Source organism: Schistocerca americana, chromosome 2 (assembly GCF_021461395.2).
Source record: "Schistocerca americana isolate TAMUIC-IGC-003095 chromosome 2, iqSchAmer2.1, whole genome shotgun sequence".
NCBI lineage: Eukaryota > Metazoa > Arthropoda > Insecta > Orthoptera > Acrididae > Schistocerca > Schistocerca americana.
The window spans coordinates 572,286,119-572,303,647 of record NC_060120.1 but is presented as its reverse complement, the minus strand read 5'-3'; the positions used below and the strand labels follow the sequence as shown (position 1 = coordinate 572,303,647).

At 40.4% G+C, this 17,529-nt stretch overlaps 1 protein-coding gene across 3 annotated transcripts in view; it reads left to right on the top strand.

Annotated features, from left to right (window-relative positions):
- The first annotated feature begins 11,805 nt into the window (after window positions 1-11,805).
- Window positions 11,806-17,529, top strand: part of LOC124596091 (myoneurin-like) — a 70,984-nt gene continuing 65,260 nt past the window's right edge. For all 3 annotated transcript variants that reach the window (XM_047135086.1, XM_047135084.1, XM_047135085.1), the window contains exon 1: window positions 11,806-12,053. The gene's annotated coding sequence lies outside the window, so the exon portion shown is untranslated. The remainder of the gene's footprint in view (window positions 12,054-17,529) is intronic.

Below are 17,529 nucleotides of genomic sequence, written 5' to 3'. Positions count from 1 at the left end.
TAAAATGTGTTTGATTTGGTTGGAATCTACAAACTCTTTCCATTTACATCCAACAAAATATGAGGCATTATCTGTTAACATGACTTCTGGTTCTCCTAATCTTGCAAAATAATCCTCTTTGGTCAGTCTTATAACTGAACTGGCTACATACTGTACTACATACTGTACTACATACTGTACTACATACTGTTTTATGTATTTGGTGAAAGTGTCATACAGGCCTACTATATATTTTACTCCCTCCTTACCTCTGGGATAGGGTTCAGCCACGTCTAACGATACATTTTCTAGATGTCTTTTAGCCACAGTGGGATGTAGTTCTATCTGTTTGGAGATGTTAGAATGTTTTGCTTTCTGGCAAATAACACACTTTCTTACCACCTGTAGTACTCTTCATCTAAGGTTGGGGAAATAGCAATATTTACCCATTTTGTCAGTGCATTTTGCAGTGCCATAATGGCCACTAGTATTGTGTTTGTATAAGATAAAATCATCTACATATTCCTCTGGCAAGCACATGTGCCATTGTTCTTGTTCGGGATGGTTCCTATGGAACAGAACAACTTTGTGAATAGTGATAAACCTTTTTAACTTTTCATCGCCATTTCGCGTAAGTTTCCCTCTTACCTATCTCCAGCGTTTGTCTTCCTGCTGTACTTGCTCCATGTGTTTACACATGTGGATATAGCATAGTTGTAGTGTTTTGTCCTCCATCAACATAGCTCTTATTTCATCTTCCTGCTCTAAAGGATCGTTGAATTCCTCTATGCCTTGTGGTAGTCGTGAAAGAGCATCAGATATTATGTTTTGATTTCCTTCTGCGTATACTATTTCATAATCGAATTCTTGAAGATACGTACACCACATGGGTATCCATCGGTGTAGGAATTTACAAGTTAACAAAAACAATAGGGCCGGCCGCTGTGGACGAGCGTTTCTAGGCGCTTAAGTCCGGAACCGCGCGACCACTATGGTCGCAGGTTCGAATCCTGCCTCGGGCATGGATGTGTGTGATGTCCTTAGATTTAAGTAGTTCTAAGTCTAGGGGACTTATGACCATAGATGTTAAAGGGACTGTTGCTTACAGTATACTTTTGTGTGTTTACCCCAAAGGAAATATTCAAACTTTTTAAAGGACCAAATTAGAGCAAACCTTCCAACACCATAACTAAATATGACCATTTAGCTTCGCATAACATGCGGCTGGTGAAGCTAATTACTTTCAGGACGAGATTTACCTCTTCTTTTACCATTTGAAAAAGGCATGCACCCGGACCCTGAAAAGATGCATCGGTGCATATACAAAAATTCTTATTCAAGTCTGGTTGAGATAAAATATTAGCATTTAATAAGGCTTGCTTGATGTTCTCAAAATCCGTTTCACATTTCTTGTCCCATAACCAAGGTCTGTTTTTCCGGGTAAGATGGAGTAAAGCATCACTGTTCATAAGTTGATTAGGGATGAATTTCCTGAAAAATAAGACTAGGCCTAAGTATGCCTTTAATTGTCTCTTGTTTTGAGGAATAGGACAATTCCTAATGGCATCAAGTTTTTTAGGATGTGGCAGTATGCCTTCCGAAGAGATTGTGTGTCCTAAAAATTTTATCTTTTCTTGTCTGAAATTGGATTTCTTGAGATTTGCTGTCACTCCATATTCGGAAAAACGGCTCAATACTTGATCAATTAATCTTAAATGTTCTACCCAAGCAGGTGTAACGACTGCAAGGTCATCCATGTATACTGTTACCTTACTCAAAATCGAATCCTAGCACTCTGTCAAGTGCAGAGATAAATATACCTCCATTTACGTTCAATACAAACGGTAATACTTGAAATTCGAAGCTCATGCTTCCATGTACGAAGGTGGTATGCTTCCCACTTTCTTCATGTAGTATTATTTGCCAATATGAAGACCGGAGGTCGATTATAGTAAGAAATTTAACATTATGGAATTTCGTAAGCTGTTCCTCTAAATTGTTTGGACGTGTTCGGACTGGCACAATAATCTTATTAATGTTATGTTATGTGTGTCGAGTACCAAGTGCACCTTGCCATCGGGCTTACTTACAGCTATGAAAGGACTACAATAAGGGGAAAGTGATGGTTGAAGTATGCCCCATTCATTCACGTCCCATTCAAATATCTTTTCTTACTACTTCCCTCTTTGTCCATGGTACAGTGTATGAGGCAGAACAAAAAGTTTTGTGAGGACACACTTCCATTTGTACACGAAATCCTTAGTAGTACCTGGTCTTTTTTTCAGATACGTGTATACAGGGTGTTACAAAAAGGTACGGCCAAACTTTCAGGAAACATTCCTCACACACAAAGAAAGAAAATATGTTATGTGGACATGTGTCCGGAAACGCTTACTTTCCATGTTAGAGCTCATTTTATTACTTCTCTTCAAATCACATTAATCATGGAATGGAAACACACAGCAACAGAACGTACCAGCGTGACTTCAAACACTTTGTTACAGGAAATGTTCAAAATGTCCTCCGTTAGCGAGGATACATGCATCCACCCTCCGTTGCATGGAATCCCTGATGCGCTGATGTAGCCCTGGAGAATGGCGTATTGAATCACAGCCGTCCACAAAACGAGCACGAAGAGTCTCTACATTTGGTACCGGGGTTGCGTAGACAAGAGCTTTCAAATGCCCCCATAAATGAAAGTCAAGAGGGTTGAGGTCAGGAGAGCGTGGAGGTCATGGAATTGGTCCGCCTCTACCAATCCATCGGTCGCCGAATCTGTTGTTGAGAAGCGTACGAACACTTCGACTGAAATGTGCGGGAGCTTGATGCTAGTACTGTAGAGCAATGAGTCGCATGTCAACACAAGCACCGAAGTCAGCATTACCTTCCTTCAATTGGGCCAACTGGCGGTGAATAGAGGAAGTACAGTACATACTGACGAAACTAAAATGAGCTCTAACATGGAAATTAAGCGTTTCCGGACACATGTCCACATAACATATTTTCTTTATTTGTGTGTGAGGAATGTTTCCTGAAAGTTTGGACGTACCTTTTTGTAACACCCTGTATAAGCAAGTATTAGTTCCTAAAGTTCCGCTTGCTGTTCTTTAGACAAGCACTTAGATTCACTTACCTTTGTGCTTATTGTGTCGGCGATTATTTCTTCTGCTGACGACTGTTCCTTATTGTATGTGTTGACAAACGTAACTATGGGATTTATCAATTGGACTTCAAGGTCGTGGGTAACTTCAGTTTTACATCTATTAGTACTTCCCTTGATTAGGTCTGTTACAAATAATTGGTTATTTACAGTGAAATATCAATTTGTACTTGATATGTCCTAAATGTATCCATACTCATTAAACAATCAACTATTAATTTCTCTACTATCAAAAAATTACAACGTACATAAAACTGTCCTAATTGTACAGGAATTAAGCTTTGTATCTTGACTCCTTTCGATTTCTGACCAGTGGTAGAATGTACCTTGCAATTTTGCACTGGCAGTGTGGGTGTGCATCCATGTTTCTTCAATTCTTGAAAGAATCCCTGTGACATCAAATTAGTTGTAGCACCTGTGTCAACCACAATTGGTACATCAAGGTCAAATAATTTGGCTTTAATAGTAGTTTGTACTTTGCTCTCTGTCAAGTTTTTCTGCGTACCCTCATTATCTTGATACAGATCATCTCTCACATCATTATCATGATCGTATCTGATAAAGCAAGTCTCGATCAAGCTCATGCCCCCGCTCCCCTCCAAGGCCACAGAACGGGGGCCTACCATGATCAGTTCAAGATTTCCAGCGTCGCGGTGGTATCGATTCTAGGTTAGGTGTAACTTCCACTATGTTGACCATTGGTGCTTGGTTATGGCAATTAGTGTCCTGAGAGTCTCTCGACTGAAATTCTCTTTGCCTCTGCGTGTTATTCGGTATATGTGTGTTACTTTGCTGGCCGCATTCCGCTGTCTGTGGGTTATTTGGTTGTCTGTTATTGTTTTGCGTTTGCCAAGCGATCGGCTGGTTATTGCTGGTAACTTGTGTCTGCACATATTGAACAGGCTGGCCGTACGCTACTCGCCCATTGTAATTGTTTTTGCTAAATTTTTGCCCATTTCCTTCATATCCACCTTTGTATTTACAACTTTCTCCATTGCCATTGGAATTACCGTTACCATTGCCATACGTCTGTATGGGGTAAGGTTGCCATCCGTGTTGTACTACGAATCTGTTGTTTACTTGTTGGTCTGTAAATCTCTGTGTCGCTATCGGCGTATTAACAGGTTTCGTTTGCACTGGTCTCTCTTCTTATAATAAATATATTAAGTCCAGTACATATAGGAAGTATTTGGTGTCGTGTTCCGGGATGGTAATGAGTTTTTCCCTATGTGGGCGGGATGACAGCTCTTTAAAATTTTCAGCACGTCTACTTGAGATACCAGGTTCGTGCAGTACCTGGTTTTAGCCATGTAGGATTTAGCCATGTCTATAGCCATAGCAGAACGTCACCCTGTGTGTATCCAACAACAAATCTAATTTTCTGGGCTTCAGTCCATGTATGAGGTAAAACATTTTAAATGCTCTGGCCGGCCGCGGTGGCCGTACGGTTCTGGCGCTGCAGTCCGGAACCGCGGGACTGCTACGATCGCAGGATCGAATCCTGCCTCGGGCATGGGTGTGTGTGATGTCTTTAGGTTAGTTAGGTTTAAGTAGTTCTAAGCTATAGGGGACTTATGACCTAAGATGTTGAGTCCCGTAGTGCTCAGAGGCATAAATGCTCTGATAAAGACCACAGGGTGTGTTCTGTTCCCTTCAAAAGTAAATATCGCAAATTGTCGATGCCTAAGTAATCCCTCATCTGCAAGTGATGTTGACAAACACGCCGCACTGTCAGTGACAGGCGTGTTTATGTTCACTTGTGGGGTAGCACATGGAAACTGCACTTGCTCGACAGGTGCAACTGCCAGCAAGGGTTGTTGCATTATGCAAACTTCGCTATTTTCCTTTGACGGGTAACCCCATATTGAGGGTAACCAGTGAAGGTACCTAACTTCTCCAAAAACATAGGTATGTTTTCTGTCATATGGCGTTTTGGAATGGCAGTAGTTTTAGCAACACTGCCTCGTAACCTTTTCTCTGGTTCCTTTACCCCAGAGTCTATTTTAGCTAGGAGTTGACTTTTTTCCTCCTTTAGAGCTTCTTATACAGTATCTACATAAATTTTACGTTCTGACACTACCTTTTCAGCAAGGGTACTGCTCTTATTCAGAATCCCAGCTTCAACTTTTTCAGTTATTTCCTTTACATCTGCACGTAACTTATCTATCTGTTTTTTGGCAAATTCTGACTCTAAACGTAGCTGATCTAGTCTTGGACTCAACTTGTGAATCTCTGTAGGTAGGATTTTGCATAGATCTTACTGCTCACTGGCTGCATTCGCCACATTTTTTACCGATGCATCCACTTTGGATTGTGTCTCCTTAATTTGAAAATATGTTCCACTAAGGTTTTGCAACTCACCTGCAAGCGGTTCCTGTTTACAATCTATGGATGTTACTTTTTCCATTAATGTATTTGTATTGCGGAACATGTCGGTAATTACTTCTTGTTTTAGTTGTTTATCGAGCTCTATGAAATTACCAGATAACTAATCAGATAATTCAGCGCATTTAGTTTTGCTCACCTCACTCAACTGTTGACTAATACCATTCTTGAAATCGTTAAATGCCTGATTTTTCTGTGCAAACTGTTGTCCTCTATTTTCGTGAAATTCCTGTTGTTTTGTAAGCTATTGTGCTATTAGCTGCACTAGTTGTGTCAAATTGAGGGTATCTCTAGTATTTACAGTGCTTTTTTGAACTGTTTCCTGCTCTTGCTTTCGCGATGTAGCGAGCAAGTAGTCAGAGGAAATTTCGCTGTCGTGCCCTTCAGTTTCACTATTTGGAAAAACGTTTCCTGGTGAGAACTGAGAAATTGTCTGATCGAGTGTCAGAAAAGTGACATCATGATTAATTATATCACCACTGCCATCATTTTTTAATTCTGGGATGCTAACCTGGTTGTTTTGGTAGCCATTGCCCAGTTCACGATTTGGCACGTTACTTTCAGTTGTTGCCAAGCTCGGATTTCCGCCATCTTGGGGTTGCATTTTGTCATGAATTTTCAACAGAGGCCATTTCGTTTGACTCCATTGTGAACTGTGTTTAACAAAATAATGAAAAGAAAAAAATTTAAACATGAAATTGTTTTGTATTGCTACTTTTCAATTAAAGCAGATTTGTATGCATATTCATTAATGAACCTGATATTCTCTGACACAGTCTTTCAGAATTTGAATGAATTATATTGTACTTTAATGTTGACTTTACACAAGTTTTCGTCTTCCCTGTAGAAATGCATTTTCCGTTAAAGATATTAATTGGAAGAAAAAGAGATTACCTACCGTGAGAGAGATGGCGCCAAGTGCGGGCATATAAGCATACAGCATAGCAACTTCCTACCTTAACTGCTGAAATCCACATTCCCAGCGTATCTCGTTTGTAGGCAGAATTTAATTTTAATTTGCTCCTTCAAGTTTTTAATAGTTCCGATCTCACGGACTTGTAACAAATGCAACAAAGGCCTCGTTCGTTTCTTGTAACGATAAAATGGATCATTTGTCTCAAAACATTTTTATCTCAACAGTTGAGAGGTCTGTTCATATTCTGCCTGGCGCCGTCCTGTCAAGGTCGCCATTGAATAGTGGTGGGGGGGAATAAAATGAATATATAATGGGAACTGATTAATAATTCCTGTTTGAATAATTAAAAAAGAAATTTTGAAAGAATAATTGAAAGAAATTGGAAGGTACACATATCCTGAGGGAACTTTAACTGGCATTAATGTCAACAGACCCTCAATATGTAAGAAATATATTCAGCATTTAAATTTAAGTTCTTCTTTTTCTTGTTACTGCCATTGTACATAGAGCTTGGTATGACAATACTGGTTCCGGATCACCCCTCTTCTGCTCAGAAAAGACAAAACACAAATAATAGTAATAATAATAATATGTTACATTAGAAAAGTCTTCTAATATCGGTACATGGTAGCAGTCTATTATAGTCCAAGTGTTGAGGTGCCAATAATCGCCACACAATCGCCATTATCCTTTTTGAGGATGAGCTTGATAGCATAAGGCCAGGGACTGATGGATGGCTGAACAGTTCTAGCACACAAGAGTTTGTCCAAGATGGCTTTTGCCACTTGAGTTTGTGTGGAGGCAGGCAGAGGGAACAGTGCAATGGCAAACCGATGGGTCAGGAGTGGTGTTGATGTGATAAATTGTCCCACATCCCAGATGGTACAAACCCCTTGCAGCCAGATGGGCTGGCATGGAGACCAAGGGAATAGCGATAGGCGTTATTGTAACACCATCGTCAATGAACAACTCTGTTGCAGAGGCACTGTCAATAACACTGGGTGCGGTCAGGTGAGCACAGTTTGGAAATGGCACTTGACTGACCTCTTTTGAAGTTGTCAGGCAGTGGGTGCAGCTGTTGCAAAGTGGTGAGCTGCTGTTGAGCAATACGAAGCTTGTTAGATATCTCAGCAGTGTGTGAGCCAAGGTCATTGGTTGCTGCGTATCCAAGCTGGAACACTACAGTTTGGAGTGTTAGCATATGTCATGCAGAGCTCATCCGGAATCGTCTACATTTCAAGATAAGATCAAGAGGCGTCTCTGGCTGCAAAGTAGGCATGACGGTATATCACTGGCAGGAAGGGAATCACAGATCTTGCTCCTGATAAGCTTTAGACCATTGTGGTGCAGGAGCAGAGCGCAGTTCAGGTGTGGCAGTAAATGATTGAGCCTGAGGAAGTCAGCTCCCAAGACAGGTTCCACCATTTCAGCTACCAAGAACGTCCTGGACATAGGCGTGTGGTTGCCAAGATCGAGAGTGATGAGGTTTGTGCGAACGACTGGTATCACAGAGTCATTAACTGTTTGCAGTTGCATGGATGAAGGTGAAAGTGTAGTGAGAGCGAGAGACAGTGGAATTGTGCTAACATTGGAACTGGTGTCAACAAGAAGGTAAGAATTCAGTTGTGCATCGTAAATGAAGAGGCGAGAGCCATCCAGTCGTAAGTTAGACTTGCAGATGCTATCTTGAAGTGGCGATTTGCCGCAACTTGCAGAGCATGAGCCACTTTGTGCACCAGTATCAGGCCACGAGATAAGTTTGGGTATGACCAAGGCAGTCTGCAACGTAGCATGTCAGAGTCAAAGCAAATGGGGAACCAGCAGAAGTGGTGCACGTGGATGGGTGTAGTGCCCAGCTGATTCACAGTGTTTTGACTGGCAAGCACAGGTTGGTGAACGGGCAGAGGTGCATTAGTGCCAGTGTGCACTGAAGGTGTTTGTTTATGTTTGTCACCTGGGAGACCACACAGAGCAGTAGCGGGTAAGGGCTCAGTAAGGTTCAGTGAATCCTGGTAGAAATCAGATAGCTGGCATCTTCATGATAGAAGGCAAATAGAAGTGGCTGGGAACGTAGGTGGGGCATTGGCTAGGTTCGGTTGGAGTTGTGTGTTGTCAGCAATGTAGGTGGACATGCTGTCAGCTGTAGTGCGGTCACGATGAGAGTCAATCAACAAGCTGTGCTGGGAGTGACCTAGCCTTCGGTCACCAGACATAGTTTGAGATCTAGTGGCGTGTCTTCATATGCGAGCATCACTGTTTAAATGCTCTCCAGCAGTTTTGATAGTCATGAAGTCTACAGGGCATGATCGAGGAGAAGGCTCATGCCAATTTGCAGTCGAGGCTTGCACCACATTGCAAAAGGCTTACTGTGACTGAGAAGGTTTCTCTTATCACTCCATAAAGCTGTTCCTCTGGCAAGCAGGATAGAGGTTGAAGCAGAGGTGCCTTGACAGTCTCATACTCGTTAGTTTGCATGTGCACATCAAGCAGAAAATCGCTAATCACTGAGGTGATCGAAAAGTACCAGTAATTTGTCATTGTTCTCTGTGATGCCTGCAGATAGCATTATGCACTCACTAACTGCGAACTACAGCGTACGCATATCCACAATTAACGGAGGGAGTTTAGGTTGAGGACATGCGGAATTGTAAGGGCCATGGTTATGTGAGGCTGGCATGATCAAGAAGTGGGCATTGCTCGGAGTGGTAGAAGAAGCAGAAACGGAGACGTTGTGGAGTGGCATTTATGTAAAACAGCGAAGGGCTGCGCCTTATGGTAGGCATGTCAGGTGTAGGAGTTTCAGGATGGAGTGTGCTCTGATCAGACAAAGGTATGTGCAGTGCATTAGACGTGGGCCAAGTATGAAGGTGGGCATGACCGGCTGGTCCATGGGAGCTGTCAGATGCTGTGATTACATGGTATGCTCATGATGTAATGAATCTTGTAAGGCAGTTGTGCTGAATCCCAGTGCTACACATCCATGGAGGAGTTGCAGTGTGTGCACACCGAGCATAGCAGTGGTGGTTACAAGTGAATGCGGGGCAGATGGTGGAGATGTGAAATAACTTAGGTGATGTGGCAGTGGTCGCAACATGATGACAGGGGCGAATGCAGCATGATGACATAGTTTGTGTTGCGTAGTTCACTTTTATGTCATGTTCTTTTGTATGGGAGGGGGTAAATAGCCGGAAACTGTTTGAGGATTGTTTAGCAGGGGCTATTGTTGGCCAACTATCATGGCACTCTTGGTGGGTGCAGATAGTTTTGCAGAACGCTGGGAACGTTAATGCATGTAGATTCACTGTCACTAAAGGAGTGTCCAAAGAAGTAAGTGTTATTATTTCCTGTGTGGAAGCTTGGAGCATTATATGTATGATGACTGGGGCAGCAGGAAGCCAGTGTTTGCCTGGAATCATATTTTTTGTCACATCAGAATTGCTAGGCAAATAGTCACTCGCCATCATTACAGTGCTGTCAGTGGTAGAATTCAACACGTCATTGGCCGGTTTGGTGTGAAGCAATGTGACTCTGGTGTCGTAGATGCAGTGCATATGTAATCATTGTCGTTGGTTAACTACACACTGAGTTTGCAGCTCATGGTCTGGTGGCTAGCATTACTACCTCTGGATCACAGGGTCCTGGGTTTGATTCCCGGCTGGGTTGGGGATTTCCTCTGCCTGGGAGGTGGGTGATTGTGTTGCCCCCATCATTTCGTCATCCTCATTCGTGATAGTGAACCGCCTAAAAAATTGGAGTGTAAAAAAAAATTGGGACTTTGAATGGGTGCTAATGACTGTGCAGTTGAGTGACCCACAAACCAAATATCATCACCAACTACACACTGCTGGATTGGACACTTCGTCCAGGTTTTGGCGAAATTGTACCAAACTGAGGCCTGGAAAGATCGTGGAATTCACAGGCATTGACGAAGAGGTGAGGCTGCCATCCCTCCGAGCAGGAAATGGTTGACTTGGAGGTAGCTGTGGCATTGTAGGGCATTGGACCAGTGCGGGAAATTTTACTTTTTAAATGCGGGGCGGCTGAAATTTCCAGGTCACCACTGTAGGAAGTACGGTACTTGGGATAGTAGTTACATATAACAACAACTAACAGTTTATAGGATTCCATTCAAATATATTTATGCCCTACAAGGTAAAAAAAACATGTTGTCACAAACATTGATTAGAGCGAACTAACTGTAGGTCCAGAGAGGTTAGTTGAGCTACCTCAGGGCAGCAATATTGTTCCTGGAGAGTCTATGCAGCTACATCCCCACACTTTTTTTTTACCCTTCTGCTTTTTATAGACAAGTTTCTACAACATTTTTTGCCATCACATCAGAAAAGTAAAACCATACACTAAGCACAAAAACTAAAAAATACAAGATCAATGCTCGAATTTTGGAGTAATAAAAGAAGTGACAACCAAAGATATTTTTGTAGGTTTTCTATTGCACTGATTCATATTGTTGAATCTGTTCTAATTAATTAAGTTACAATGACGCTGTATAAAAATATGTCTCATGCAGAAATACTTAGTTACATGTGTGAGTTTGAGAACCTGCATAAAGTGAAGGAAATTAATCACACTTATCTCCATATGAACATAGTACAGCCTACCGATGTGTATACACTGACTGGCAATTTACTTAAACACACTTGGAAATTTATCTAGCACTTGTCTCAAAAACACACTGTCACAAAATTGCAGAAATTATCTTTACATTAAAAGACTATATAATACCATATCTCTATATTTTTCGACATAGAGGCCTAAAGTGGCTCATATCGATATGACATTTACAATTATACATTTGTTGTATGTGCCTATGAAAAGTAACTGGTCCTCCTTTCACATACTTCTCTTTACATCCGTAGCGATGACAATACTGCAACATAGCTGTTACTAAAACTCAAATATGAAGAAACAGTATAAAAAACAGGGCGAGTAGTATAATATTCAAGTTTAGCTATTACCACAAGTTGTAGACACAAGCAGCGTCGTCCCAAAATCTCGACATGAACCCGCTTTGATATTGAGAAGATGCGCATAGATTTTGCTTACTCCATAGCTATACATACTCTATGGACGTCACAGGCATAGATGTCTGTGATGTACGTGGCTCGTTTATGGCATGAGCACAGACGCGAAGTACATACACCACAGATAACAGAGCATTTCCAACTTACAGACATGTATGTCTATGGTCAATTATGTCTTGTATGGAGCCCTCTATGACATCATTAATATTAGCCAATCAGCAACCGCGATGCCTGCCTGCCCCCAAATCCATCTAATGAGATCACTGGATTTTTTACATCGTTGGCTCGTCACAAAAAAATTGTTGCTGATCAATAATCTCGTCGTAAACAGTTAAGAAACACAAGTCGTGTATGTGTTGTTATAGATGTTTGAAGAATTGTGTGTGACGAAAATAAAACATGCGTCCAATGAAACGTTAATTTTCGTTTAGTAATTGAAGTAGTAAATATCAAACAACTCGCATCCATAAAATGTATTATTAGACCAACATGTGGAATATGTTGGCCAACACTCGAAATTAAAGTAGCGGAGACAGTGTGCAGCACGATGTAGTTCTTTTCTAGCAGAAAGGTACCAAAATATTGATCACTAACGCATTATTTTGTATTGTCTAGGCCCGAGACTTCTCCAAAGTGAGGGGACTGCAAGTAATTCTGCTGATGCTAAGCTGTTTGCGGGGAAATTCTAGTGTCCGATTCCAGTTTGTATATATTTGTTACGCAAATGTTTTTTGATAAAATATGAACTCGTGTAGAATTTTTATCCTTCGTATAGTGATCAAATGAATGCGGTTTGGGAACTTGCTATAGTGTGGTTTTGTAAATACACAACTATCAGTAACGTAGCATTTCAGCGCAAACCATTACCAATGTTGCGACGTTGATGTTACTTATGAAAACATATGTTTCCCTTGTGATATTCAAATGCAAGATGCAGCTTTTGAACGTGATACAAGAAAACGCTGTTTGAGAAAACAGCACAGACGCTAACTGTGGCTGGGAAACAAAACCCCTGACTGTGTTTTCTCATCACTAACATTTTCAGGTGCAGCACATGGCAGAATATCTACTTTACCCAAATTCATAAATTTATTATATAGATTTTATTTTTCATATATAATCCCAGCAAATTTTTTGTGAATGTGTGGTACCTGGCGGCACAGTTTGTATGTATGCTTCTTTTTACATATTTATTAATCTATTCCTTGTTGCCAATCATGTATTTCGTAGCGTGGAGGAAAATATCCATGACGAAACTATGTAATATTTTAGCTGACAGACCATGCTATTAAATTCTCTGAACATGGTTTTCCATACTCTGCACTTTGTGTGGCCCATTGCGTCATGCAAGTCTTCCAAGTGAATGCCATTCCAGTTCTTTTCATACCAAGTATGTTTGGTGTGCAACTGGTGATGGTAGAGAAGAGAGAAGGTTGTATCCAGTACTGGTATTTAGCCCCTCTCCAGTCAAACACCATCTGGTGGGCTACAAATGTCTATTTCATGGCCAAGCTCTCAGATGGATGGGCAATGACAGTGAGTGTCACATGCCTGCTCTCTTATGATATTCAACATAAAGAGATGTTATTGAATCCAGGACATTGTTGTGATGTTTCATGATCATGAATTTTATGCAGCTACTTCTTGTTTCCTTGCCAGGTAAATACTGGTAATTCCAATTCCTTCCTTCACTAAGAACCAAACCTCTGAGTTGAACAGCACTGTTGATTTGTACACCAGTTAGCTATACAATGCAGGTTTGTCATTGTGTCAACTACCACAATTACTGATATTCTTTTTATGTGATATCAGTCAACGGTGTTCATTTTACTCAGTTTATGCTTCAAATCTGTGGAAATGAAAGTGTCTGCATAATTAATTGTATGCTTCGGTACTTAGCCTAACAAAAACAGGTTTTTATGTCTCAAGGAATAGACTTTTGTGTGGTATTAGCACTACCTTTTAGGATGTGCTCTTTTAATTTGGTTGCTGAATATCCTTAGCTACATACTTTTTTGAACTGTCCCAACCTCTTGGGGCAGTCTGACCAAATAAGAATCCAAAAATTAGGTACTGTAATGATACTGGGGGATAAGTCACTTTAGGATTTTGTAAGCTTTCTCCTTTTTATAAATGCATGCTAGATCCTAGTGGAATCCCATCACTGAATTGCCACTACTAAGTAGTTTCACTTGTGAAACTCAGTTTTGGTGTACACTGACATCATATCGGGGAGTTGCACCTACCTGCCTGCATTCCTTTTCATTTGACTATTACATTTAAAGAGAGCTGCCAATTTAAATGATAGTCATTGTCTGCAAATTATTGTACATCGCCAATGAATGTGACAAGAAATAAGTGCCAGCCTTGCCACCAGATAAGAAGCTGCTGCATCCAGCAATGCCATTTTATATGGTAGTGGCAATTACTAGTAACATCCACTTCGTTATTTTCACGTCAGAAGTGTAACTTGGTCGAGGACACCAAGATGTCAATTTTGTTATTGTTCCAACCAGATTTTGGGAAGTATGTACACTATATTGCTCAACAGACATTGTTCGAATATACGCAGGAAGAAACTACTGCAGTTTGATAAACACTGGTCACATATGGTATAACTCCACGTTAATTATTATTTTTTCATCTTTAATGATAAATTGTCACAAAAAATATACATCCACATTACCAGCATATGTAAACCGGCAGTTATTGTTAACGGTAGCTACAGACATTTCAGAAAGTCATTATGACATGGGAGATGTTGTAGTGGGGTATATTTTCAATTGTTAGTATGCATGCCCATCAGAGTAAGGAGTCTGCTGGCAGTGTGCACATAATTTTCATGCATGAATATAGAATTGTAATGATGTAACTGCAATCACTCTTCTGTGTATCGAAGCCAAGTCATGATTATATTCAGAAATCTTTGTAGGAATTCCAAAGTTCTTTGAAGGGCTATTGGCATAATATTCAATAGGTGCTTGGTATTTTCAGAGTGCAGAACTGTAGAGTTAGTTTTAGCCAAGTCATCTTGACAGGCTAGTATGAAATTATCAAGAATATGTTAACATTTTTCTTTTTAATTTGTCATTCATGTATTTACAAACAGGTAATTAGCAATTGCCACTTAATTCATTTCGTTGTTCAGCAGGGTGTTGCTGTGCATTCTTTTCAGTTTCAAGCAGCATGGAACTTTGTAAATGTTCTGCTCACTAATGACTTGCAGACTTTTTTAAATTTGCCCCAATGTACCATACTAGTTTTTGTAATGCAAAGGATAAGTAAAATTGAATATGTGCAGACTCAGATTTCCATAGTAGTTGTTGGGTCATTCCAGTGTAATGGAATGGGACATTTGCATTACATTTTAACAAGTTGCATATTTCAAAATTAAATTTCTGTTGAAAGAACTCTCTCTCTCTCTCTCTCTCTCTCTCTCTCTCTCTGTGGCCATAAAGTGGCATCGACCTTAATTGCTGTCTCTGACAGAATTACAATGTCACTGGCAAAACTCAAGGTTTTTATCCAACTCCGAGTTTTTCCTTTGTTTCCTTTGCTGTGTGCTCAAAATATAGATTGAATAACATCAGGGATAGGCTACAACTCTGTCTCACTCCCTTCTCAACCACTGCTTCTGTTTCATACCCCTCGGCTCGTGTAACTGTCATCTGGTTTCTTTACAAATTGTAAATAGCCTTTTGCTCTCTGTATTTTACCCCTGCCACCTTCAGAATTTGATAGAGGATATTCCAGACAACACTGTCAAGAGCTTTCTCTAAATCTACGAAAGGTATAAATATAGGTTTGCATTTCCTTAACTTATCTTCTAAGATAAGTCATAGGGTCAGTACTGCATTGCATGTGCCTACATTTCTACGGAATCCAAATTGATCTCCTCCGAGGTCAGCTTTTACCGGTTTTTCGTGTTAGTATTTTGAATCGATGACTTATGACAGTGACAGTTAAGTAATTTTTACACCTTTTAGCATCTGATTTCTTTGGAATACAAATTATTATACTCCCCTTGAAGTATGAGGGTATTTTGCCTGTTTCATACATCTTGCTCACCATATGGAATAGTCTTGTTATGGCTGGCTCTCCCAATGCTGTCAGTAGTTGTAATGGAATGTTGTCTACTCCCGGGGCCCTGTTTTGACTTGTCAAATTTTACACATGGTATCATATCTCCCATCTCATCTTCATCTGTATCCTCTTCCATTTCCATAATAGTGTCCTCAATTACATTGCCCTGCTTTCCCTTCTTTGCTTAGGACTGGTTTTCCATCTGAGCTCCTGAGAATCATACAGGTGCTTCTCTTTTCTCCAAAAGTCTCTTTAATTTTCCTGTAGGCAGCATCAATCTTACCCCTAGTGATATATGCTTCTATTTGTCCTCTAGCCATTTTAAATTTCCTGTTGATCTCATTTTTGAGATGTCTGTATTCCTTTTTACCTCCTTCATTTACTGCATTTTTATATTTTCTCCTATTCGTCAGTTAAATTCAATATCTCTTGTGTTACCAAAGGGTTTCTACTAGCCCTCGACTTTATCCTCTGCTGCCTTCACTATTTCATCTCTCCAAGTTACCCATTCTTCTTCTGCTGTATTCATTTCCCATGTTCTTGTCAATCGTTTCCTAATGCTGCCTCCAAACATCTCTACAACCTGTGGTTTTTCAATTTATCCAGGTCCCATTTCCTTAAATACCTACCTTTTTGGAGTTTCTTCAGTTTTAATCTACAGTTCATAATCAATAGATCGTAGTCAGCATCCACATCTGCACCTGGAAATGTCTTACAATTTAAAATTTGGTTCCAAAATCTCTGTCTGACCGTTATATAATCTGAAACCTTCTGATTTCTCTAGGCATTTTCCACATATATAGCCTTCTTTCATGATTCTTAAACCAAGTGTTAGCTGTGATCAAGTTATGCCCTGTGCAGAATTTTACCAGGTGGCTTCCTCTTTCATTCCTTACTCCCAGGCCATATTCACCTTCTCTTACTTTTCCTATTGTCAAATTCCAGTCCCTAATGACTAAAGATTTTTATCTCCCTTAACTGTCTGAATAATTTCTTTTACCACATCATACATTTCTTCGATCTCTTCATCATCTGCGGAGCTAATTGGCAAATAAACTTGTACTACTGTGGTAGACATGGGCTTTGTGTCTGTCGTGGCTACAATAATGCATTCACTATTCTGATTTTAGCAGCTTATCTCCATTCCTAATTTTTTTTATTCATTATAAAACCTACTCCTGCATTACCCATATTAGATTTCGTATTTATAACCCTGTATTCACCTGACCAGAACCCTTGTGCCTCCTATCATCATGCTTCACTAATTCCCACTATATCTAACTTTAACCTATCCATTTCCCTTTTTGAATTTTATGGCCTACCTGCCCAAGGGATCTTACATTCCACACTCTGATCCATAGAATGCCAGTTTTGTTTCTCATGATAACGATATCCTCCCGAGTAGTCCTCACCCAGAGATCCAAATGGGGGACTATTTTACCTGTGGAATATTTTACTCAAGAGGATGCCATACCATTTAATAATACAGTAAAGCTGCATGCCCTCGGGAAAAATTACACCTCTGGTTTCCTCTTGCTTTCAGCCATTGGCAATATCAGCACAGCAGTGCTGTTTTGGTTGATGTTGCAAGGCCAGTTCAATCAATCGTTCACAATGTTGCCCCTACAACTACTGAAAAGACTGCTGCCCCTCTTCAGGAACCACACATTTGTCTGGCCTCTCAAATAGATACCCCTCTGTTGTGGTTGCACCTGCAGTATGGCTAACTGTATCACTGAGGCACGCAAGCCTCACCACCAGCGGCAAGGTACATCATTCATGGGGGGGGGGGGGGGGGTTGGGCGTCGATTACTGGCATACAGTATGACTTTGATTAGTATTTGTTACTTATAAAACATAATTGCATTGAAAATAACATTACTGTTTTGTAAATAATATGAACTTCTAGATTTCACTGTGATGGAATATGACAGCTAAGCATACAATTTTTCTCTGCGTTAAAT